General features: G+C 36.9%; 1 long non-coding RNA gene across 1 annotated transcript; it reads left to right on the forward strand.

The window, feature by feature from the left end:
* Nucleotides 1–5289: 5289 nt before the first annotated feature.
* Nucleotides 5290–6260, forward strand: LOC145424468 (uncharacterized). Its single transcript, XR_013905551.1, has 2 exons — nucleotides 5290–5412; nucleotides 6007–6260. It is a non-coding gene; the product is annotated as an uncharacterized LOC145424468 (long non-coding RNA).
* Nucleotides 6261–8972: the final 2712 nt, after the last annotated feature.

Here is an 8972-nt window from a genome sequence, read left to right on the forward strand (position 1 = left end):
CACGGTAATACTGTTGTAATTTTGGGCAACGATAGGAAAATGAAATATCGCGATAGAATATGGGTAAAACGCACATGCGCAGTGCCTATGTTTACATGCGCACATGGCGGTGACGCAGAATGAGAAGAGCGAAAGCGAATCGTTAAATGAAACGGATGAACCAGAATTGGTTTGTAAAAATGCTGCAACTTCAGTGGTGTGGCACTGGTTTAGCTTTCGTACGTCAGATACACAACAAAGCACTATTTTTGGTAGAGCATGCTAGCGGGCCGCCGTTATTACCGTATTGTTTGGAAAATACGGCACACTTAAAATCAATCCTTAGATTTTTCTGAAAATCGACAGTGCCCCTTATAATCCCGTGTGCCTTATGTATGAATTCTGGTTGTGTTTACTGACCTCGAAACAATTTTATGTGGTACACGGCGCTCGAAAATCTGTCAAATGTTTTAGTACGACTTTGCTAAGCTATGAACCCGCACCGCTTGATGGATTGTCGGAGCATTACGGCTACCGTAGGCAGGAGCCTCGCGGAGTGATACGTACTGTACTTCAACATAATATTACCGTATTGTGTATGTATAACCTCTTTTTAAGTTTTGTGGCTATTATACATGGTTATGCTGAGGATATGTCGGCCAATTTCCACTGGAAATGCCTTTTGGTTAAACTGTCAGCAAGGAATTTGCACTGTTACATTTTTATATAACTTTAATGCACATAAAAAACAGCTGCTTGTTTAAGTTAAAATACATTAATGGGGTTTTTGCACTAATAAAGTTGTGGAGTTGTAAAGCATTTTGTCTAGTGTCAATTATATCGTCAGTTATATTGTTATCGCAAATGTTCAAATGTATATCGTGATAAATATTTTTGGTCATATCGCCCTGCTCTAGTCTTTACCTTATAATATAACGCGCCTTACTTTTAAGTTGACCCCAAAATGTGCTGTTTTCTTCTGCAGTACAAAATTATTAAATAAAGCTTACAAAGAACAAAGAAAACAAAATGAATATCAGCAAAATACAATACTGTTACCTTAAAAGTAAATCCTGCACAGACAGTGATTTGCCTCGGTTGAGATTTGCACTCTCTGAGTACTTCTTGTTATCTTTATTTATGTGCAGAAACGTCTATGACGTTGCAGAACATATTATTTATATAAATTAACAAAAACAAAGTACAAAAAGAAATGCCTCTGAAGAATGTTGAGAAATTCCGTATTTAGTTTAGATAAGCAAGACCTTTTAGTAAGAAATGCATAGCTTGTAAATTATGTTTGTTTAATATTGCCGACTCTTTCGACGCTCATAACATTTAATTTTTTACTACCTTCAATCATTTATTGGTATTGAAGTCGAACCAGGTCACAGGTCTACCTAACCTGGTGCTTCCTCACATGAAGTCCTCAAATCTTATCTGATCACGATGGTAACACTTGGAAATCAACAGAATACACATTCACTGACATCTCTGCTCTGTGCCATGATCTGCCGACGTATGAGTCATGATGACTGAAGTGCTTTAGTCACTGCAATACTTAATGTAATGCCTGTGCATTAAATCTTGCATGAGATACCGCTTACCCTCTGAGATCTAAACCTCACCCTCATCTCAACCCTATCACCAGATTTTCTGGAGAAAGTAAACAAAACAAAATTAAATTACTTACTTAAAACTAATGTTTTCTATCCCACGATGGCGAAGATTTGGGAGAATAATTTTAAAATGCAGAAATTCACATATTTGCTTGACGACTTCCACCTCAGGCTTAATTCGAGAGCATTTCTGATACTTCATAAGGCTTTCCATGAATTTATGAGTGTAAGAGTCCTTGATTTTGTTCTATAAGAAGTTTGAACAATGAATGCAATTTATTCAGAGTAAATGAAATGATGATAGGTAGGTATTTAGGTTCCAGTGTGAATTGTGGGATACTGACTGCAATTTGTATGAAAGAAATGTATAGCTTTTAAAACACACACACACACACACACACACACACACACACACACACACACACACACACACACACACACACACACACACAATATGCAAGCTAACTGTGAGTAACAACATTTTAAAATGCAGTAATGTGATGTGATGTGAGAAGAAAAAAAGTTTAATTACTTTACAGTTTCTTACATTAGTTCAGTCAGTAGTCTTTGCACAGTACAATTGTAAGTCAGATGAAGGTTAGACATGTCACATGCATATATAGCCTTCTTATGAGAGTAGAACATCTTGATCAATCATTACAAATACAGACTCCAAACCAGACCGTGTTTGCAGTGTAACCATGACATTTTTAGGAGAAAGCCACCGACCTTTTTATTGGCTGCACAATAGCAAGAATGAAGATCTGGTTGCCAGGAGGAAGGATTGACGATAAACATGAAAAAAAAAAAAAAAAGGGCTGGTGTATTAACCAGAACCAACAGAAACACACAGAAAATGCATAAACAGTGAGCAAGTGGTTGGGTGCTCCACAGGATAACAGGTTCAACTCCCACAAGCCAGCTCAAGTGAAGCAACACCACAGGAGCATAGTATGACTCACTAGGCTTTAAGTAAGATGTGCAACTTTTATTTGACATTCAATGTTACTGCCTTTAAATACTGTAGTTATATACTATATTATGTATAGCTTGCAATATAGTCTAAGTAAACAATGTACAACAAGTGTACAAACGGCTTTGAAAGAGTATTGCCACTATAGAATCAGACCAGATAATAATAAAAAAAAAAACCTACAAAAAATATGAAATGTATTTTGTAGAACACAGAGCTGGGATTGAATAATGGTCTTACGTATTTTACAGTGTACTGTATATTACTTTCAACTAGGACATTATCCAAGAATTACTGGACTGCACAATATGAAGCCTCAGTGTCAGCATTTTGGGCTGCACCCTGTTATGATTTAGGCCCAGACGTTATCATTATTTGGACTGACAGAAGTTTGATTAGCATGTTATACTCACAAACACCAGGATTGGAACATGTGCATAACTGCTAATCACTACTATCACTACTCAGTCCACCTCAGCATTATCCAAATGAATGATTTATATTAAAAAAATGAGTACTTAACTGTTTTTTTTATTTTTTATTTTTTGGTAAGGTGTAACTATCGATTTTTGTTTAGAGAACAATCCTTTTTGGTTGTTTTTTAATACCAGGCTGGGAGTTACTGTACCTGTGTTTAGTAGTGGCTTTTTTGGCCAGCCTTAAGGGGATATTTTTTCGGCACTACATGACACTTCAGTGGAGGTTGGATCCATTGCCTGTAATACAGTATAAGTGTCAATGTGACTACAATATATATTGTAGTCACATAGTGCAATATGTATCGCAATATGTAATTGTAAAATACTTATTTTATAATCTTACATTTATTCAAGATTAAGAAAAAAACCATTTAATAAAAGTACAAGCTTGAATTTATACTTACTATCGTTTCAAGAACTCAACATTTACAAACTGCAGAATTGGGACATTCTGCACATCTGGTGTATTGTTTATTTTAAGAGCCAAATCAGCAGCAATATCAGAATTACCAGAGATGTTGATTGTCTCTGAGGGTTGCTTTCTAGTTTGTGCACTTACATTTGTTTCATTTTGTTTGTTTGTTTGTTTTTTTCATTTCTCTATGTGCATAAAATCGTAGGCCTGCCACCAACCCCTGCTCTCACACACTGTGAATCATAAGGACTGTGGGATTTAATAATAATAATAAAAAAAGCAACTCTCCTGAAGGGGGGGACTGCTGTGTTTGCACATGCATGTGCACATCTGTGTGTATCTGTGTATGGGATCTGACTCCTTCTTCTTATCCTTCTTGTTCTTTCTCTTGGGAAGCTGTTTGGATTTTCATGTCGCTTTTCCAAGTTTTCCCTTTTTGAAAAAAAAAAAAAAGTAGGACACTGCTGCCTGCTTGATGTTTGAATTGTGGGTGGGGGTGGAGGGGTGCGGGTGCTTTAAGACACTGCTGTGCCTTCTGTTTTTGGAGGAACTGAGATATGATTCAAAGCCCTGACAATCGGATGCTGAGGAGAACAACAACAACTATTTTGGGTACAATGGCGGCACACCGAACACAGGATGATTTGTGTAAAAAAAGGGAACAGATCCTTTGCTTATTGCACATTAGAAGATAGAGTGAAGCGGGGGGATCAGGAGTTTGGGTTGCATCGTGGGTGGGCATGTATCAATGCACAAGCAACATAATCTGAAAGCATCAGTCACAGAAAGGAAACCACTGATTCAAGAAAGGATGGACTGAGCCAGAGGTAGAAGTCAAATTAGTGGCCGACCCAAGGAAGTCCCTCGCCTTCAAGTTGCTGAATTTCACTGACATTCAATAGTCTCTGGTCACTACAGTGTTTCTACATTACCCTATCCTAATGTGTGTAGATTAACTGAATAGCCCAGTTGGATTTGATTTTGAGTGAAATTATTGCCATTATTTTTAAAATGAATCTTCAGCTGATATATTGGTTTGTACACTTAATTTCTCTGTTTTTTATGTATTTTAGAAACATTTAAAAATTCAATTTTACAAGTTTTAAAACTACAGTATTATTTTCTAACTATAAAATGTTGCATTTGTCTCTTTTCCACCAAGAATAAAAATAAAAAACAATCAGTTTTAAGTTCAACTCAGTTTAATGCCCCAACAGTGTCATCTTAGTGTTGTTGCATGGTAAAGAATGGTTTGCAATAACTATAGGGATGGATTTGAAAAGGATTTTCAGTTTAATAATGTATTTATTAAGAGACTCAAGTAACCAAGCTATGGGGTTACATGAGCCATCCCGTGGGTTAACAACGATCGCCTTCACTGCTGTTGGGCAACAGGGTGCCTGTGAAAAGTGTGCTACTCTGAAGACAATGGAAGAAGAAAGGCAAAGGTTTGTTAAATAAAATAGGCACTTTAAATGTAGACACTATGACTAATCAAAAGATGTCCGATTTGATGGAGAGAAGAAAGGTAGATATTGTGTGCAGCAGGCCAAGCAAGAGCAGCAGTGAAGGTGAATTCAAACTCTTGCACCACAGTGCTGATACACAGCAAATTCAAAAGTGTTAAATGTTTTGGTGTTAATAGTCTTCTTGCAAAAGTAGAGTTAATTTTACTCTAAGCAGAGTCACATTCTTTTAATGTAACTCTGAGGTGTAAAATGATAGTAGTTAAAATCGAGTGTTAAAAATGAGTGTTTCTCTGTCAAATCTGGAGGTGTTACAATGGAAACATTAACTCTTGACCTCTTAACTCTGAACTCTAACAGGGGCTATGACACCAATAGAGTGAATTCACAGACTCCGCCCCCAGCACGGCTCCAATCGAAGCTGAAGTGAAGCCGTTTCAGAACATTTTGCTCTACATATTTGAGTTGTTTGCCATGCTTGGTAAGTCATTTTTTCAAAGATTGTTTCAATTATTATTATGAGCTTTTACTTCTGTGGCTCTTTGGAGTTGAGACAAAGCTGTGTGAAAGGCAGTAGCCATGTTGCTCGGTGATAGCATAATATTCTGTTTTAGCTAGCTGAAAGGTATTGTTTGCGGGCAAATACCACAGCCTTAAAAAAAAGCTTGCATGTGAATTTTCAGTCAAACTTTTGGTCAAATACACCTAAAACAATGTCTAGAATGTGAAATGTTGGTATAATGGTGCTACTTGAAGCCTGAAAACGATCGCCCATAAAAAAAAACAAAAAACGAGCAAACAGCAGTAGCTGACGTCCTGACTGGATTCTACGTTAGCATTTAGATCCCTCCAGAGTTTTGTGCACACGGTTTAGGTAAAAATGAAAAAGGTTGAGGTTTTACATTTAGTTCAGTATTACCTGTTGCCTGTGTCTTTGTCTTTTGGGAAAATACTTTACACAAGTAATGGCTCAAAGAGGATTCCTTTTTTTTTTTTTTTACTGTGCTGCAATTGTTTACTGGATTATTTGTGCCATTAATTAGCGTCAACTAATTTTTATTCAATCTCCGCACAGGATATGCTTGTGAAGATGGAATATGGGGGAGAGCAGAAGTGCGTTGAAGTTCCACAAAGGGATGAATGAAGGACATGCATATTGTATTGAAGAAATAAGTTATGAGAATGCTGTTATTTGCATTTACCATGTCAGACCTTTTGATAAACAAAATTCTAATGAAAGTGAGAACATGTACACTGTTACATCTTTCAGAAAATGTTTTGAAATTGTGATGCACAGTTCAGAATAAATGTTTTTCAAAAACCATTGCATCTTTTTAGTAAATGTTTATTTCCAAAAGAAATGTCTAGAAGTTCAGAACAGTAAAATTCCCGCTTTTTAGAATGAATTAGAAGATAACTCTTACGTAGTTAAACTAAAATACTCTTTGAGAGTTAATATATAAACTCTTAACACCAAGTGTTAAATTATCAACTCCAGACAGATTTGGTGTTTAACACTAAATCAGAGTTAACGTACCAACTCTCCAAAAAGAGTTAAATTAACACTCTCTGGTCCCATATAGACACTTTAATAGTGTTGAAATCAAATCCGACAGTGTTAATTTGGACATGCTGGATTTGCTGTGTAGGAAGTCAAACTGATTAGGGATAATCTTGAAGGAAGAGTACATGAATAGTGTGAAGGCAGTGTAAGACAGGATCATGGGTCTGATGCAGAGACGCTAAGGGGTGATGTTGAATGTTTTTACTATGAATGCCCCAGAGTTTGGATATGTTAGAGGAGAAAGAAGGATTCTGGGGGAAGTTGGATCAAATTTTAGAGAGTCCCCGGGAGGGGTGAGAGACTGGTGATTGAAGCAGACTTTAACAGATACCTAAGTGAAGGCAACAGATGTGATGAGGAGGTGTTTGATAGGTATGATGGTAAGAAAACAAATACAAGGACATATAGTGGTGGATTTTGCGAAGAGGATGGGAATGGCTGTGGCGAACACATTACTTTAAGAACAGGGAAAATATAGGGTAACAGATTGGAGGTAGGTGGACTACATTTTATACAGATGATGATCTCTGAATGAGGTAGGAAACAAGGCAAGGTGGTGTCAGGGGATAATGTAGCTAGGCAGCATCAGATGGTATTCTCTAGGATGACTTTGGACACCAAGAAAAGGAAGCAAGTGAAGGTAGAGCAAAGGATTAAATGGTGAAAGTTGAAGATGTAAGAATGAAAAAAAAAAAAAAAGAAGATGTAAGAATGTTGCACAGAGTTGAAGCGGTGAAGAGTTACAAGATGACTGGGGGAAATATAGTGCTAAAGGAAACGTCCAAGAAGGTGCAATCTCTGGTCAGAGAAAAAAGGGCAAAGAGAAAATATTTAAATGAAGAGATCATCAAAGAAAATGACAGTCAAAGATTCAGTTCAATTTAGTTTTACTCAAGACCCTACAATAATAGTGAGTTGTATGTGAAGCTGCACACTAAGGAGATGGCTTAGTGTGCATGGGTGATTTCGCTCAGAAGTAAGAGTGAAAGTGATGGTTCACAAGATAGTAGTGAGGCCTGCTATGATGTGTGGTTTGGAGATGGTGGGACTAATAAAAGAGATGGAAGGCGGAGCTGGGTGTGGGAGAGTTGAAGGTGGCAAGGTTTTTATTAAGAGTGACCAGGATGGACAGGATTTGAAATAAGTACATCAGAGGGACAGCTCAGGTTGAGCTTTTTCAAGATAATGTTAGAGGGGCAAGGTTGAGATGGTCTGGACATGTGCAGAGATTGGATTGTGGGTGCACTGGACAAAGGATGTTGGGTATGGAGCTGCCAGACAGGAGGAAAAGAGGAAGACCACAGGGAAGGTTCTTGGATGTAGTGAAGGACATACAGAGGAGGATGCTAAAGACAGGGTGAGATGGAGGCAGATTAGTGAAAAAAGAAGATGAGGCTTAAGTCCAAAAAATAACTCTTATATCACAGTAAGTGAATATTATGCAAGTATGGTTCATGGTTCATAGTTCATGGTTTGGACTGTGGGAGGAAGCTGGAGCACCTAGAAAGAACCCACAGAGGCACGGGAAATACATGCTGCTAGTTAATTATTTATCTTTTTGTTTCTCTTTGGTTTTACTTTGGTTTATTTTGCGTTGTTTTTTTTTTCATTTCCTGCTTTTGTTCCTTTACCTCGCTTATGATTTTCAACCCCAATTAATTAGTGTAACTGTTGTTTAGCAGGCATCCTATTGACATATTTACATGCCCATATGTGGGCAACTGTTCGTTCGTGGACTCTAAAAATAATTTACTGCAAGAAGCAAATACAACAACAACAATAATAAAAAAATAATACCAAATCTTAGTTCTATTTTAAGCATGATTAGTTATGTCACTAATATCATCTAAAGAATATTATCATTATTTTTATAATTAATAATAATAGTTATTGCTACCTCTAGTATCTGAATAATCAAGTAATTCATCAGATTTTCAAAAACTGTGCATGTAGGTAGTTGTATAGTAAAACTGCAACATTAGAAAAACAGCAACAGCTTTCTGTGAATTTTAAACTAGCATATTTTACACAAACTAAGATGCTTTACATATATGAGTGCTTTTGTTTCCATCTGCGTTAACTCTGAAGGCTGCAAGATATGGTAAAAGGGTCCACAAAACATTTTTTTTTGTATTTTAAGGTCAAGATATTCTGAATAATCAATATTTGACCTTGGTAGAGCTTTTCTGCTTCAAGTTGTGAACATTTCACTGCAACTCTTATAACACTTTCTGGATGAGTAACCTCTGACTCACAGGAAGTGATGCATTTACTGGTGTCAGAAGCAAACTGTTGAATAATGGTGACCCTTTTTATGTACACAATAATGAAATCAAATAACAATATACAGAAATATGCCTTTACTTGAAATAAAACTAGCATGAGAAGAAGGTCCTTACTGTACAGTTCTGTCCCCACTGTCCCTCTGATTTACCCTCAGAGGGACTAATTCAATGTGACCGAAAGAACGAGATCGC

Source organism: Astatotilapia calliptera, chromosome 23 (genome assembly GCF_964374335.1).
Source record: "Astatotilapia calliptera chromosome 23, fAstCal68.1, whole genome shotgun sequence".
Taxonomy (NCBI): Eukaryota; Metazoa; Chordata; class Actinopteri; order Cichliformes; family Cichlidae; genus Astatotilapia; species Astatotilapia calliptera.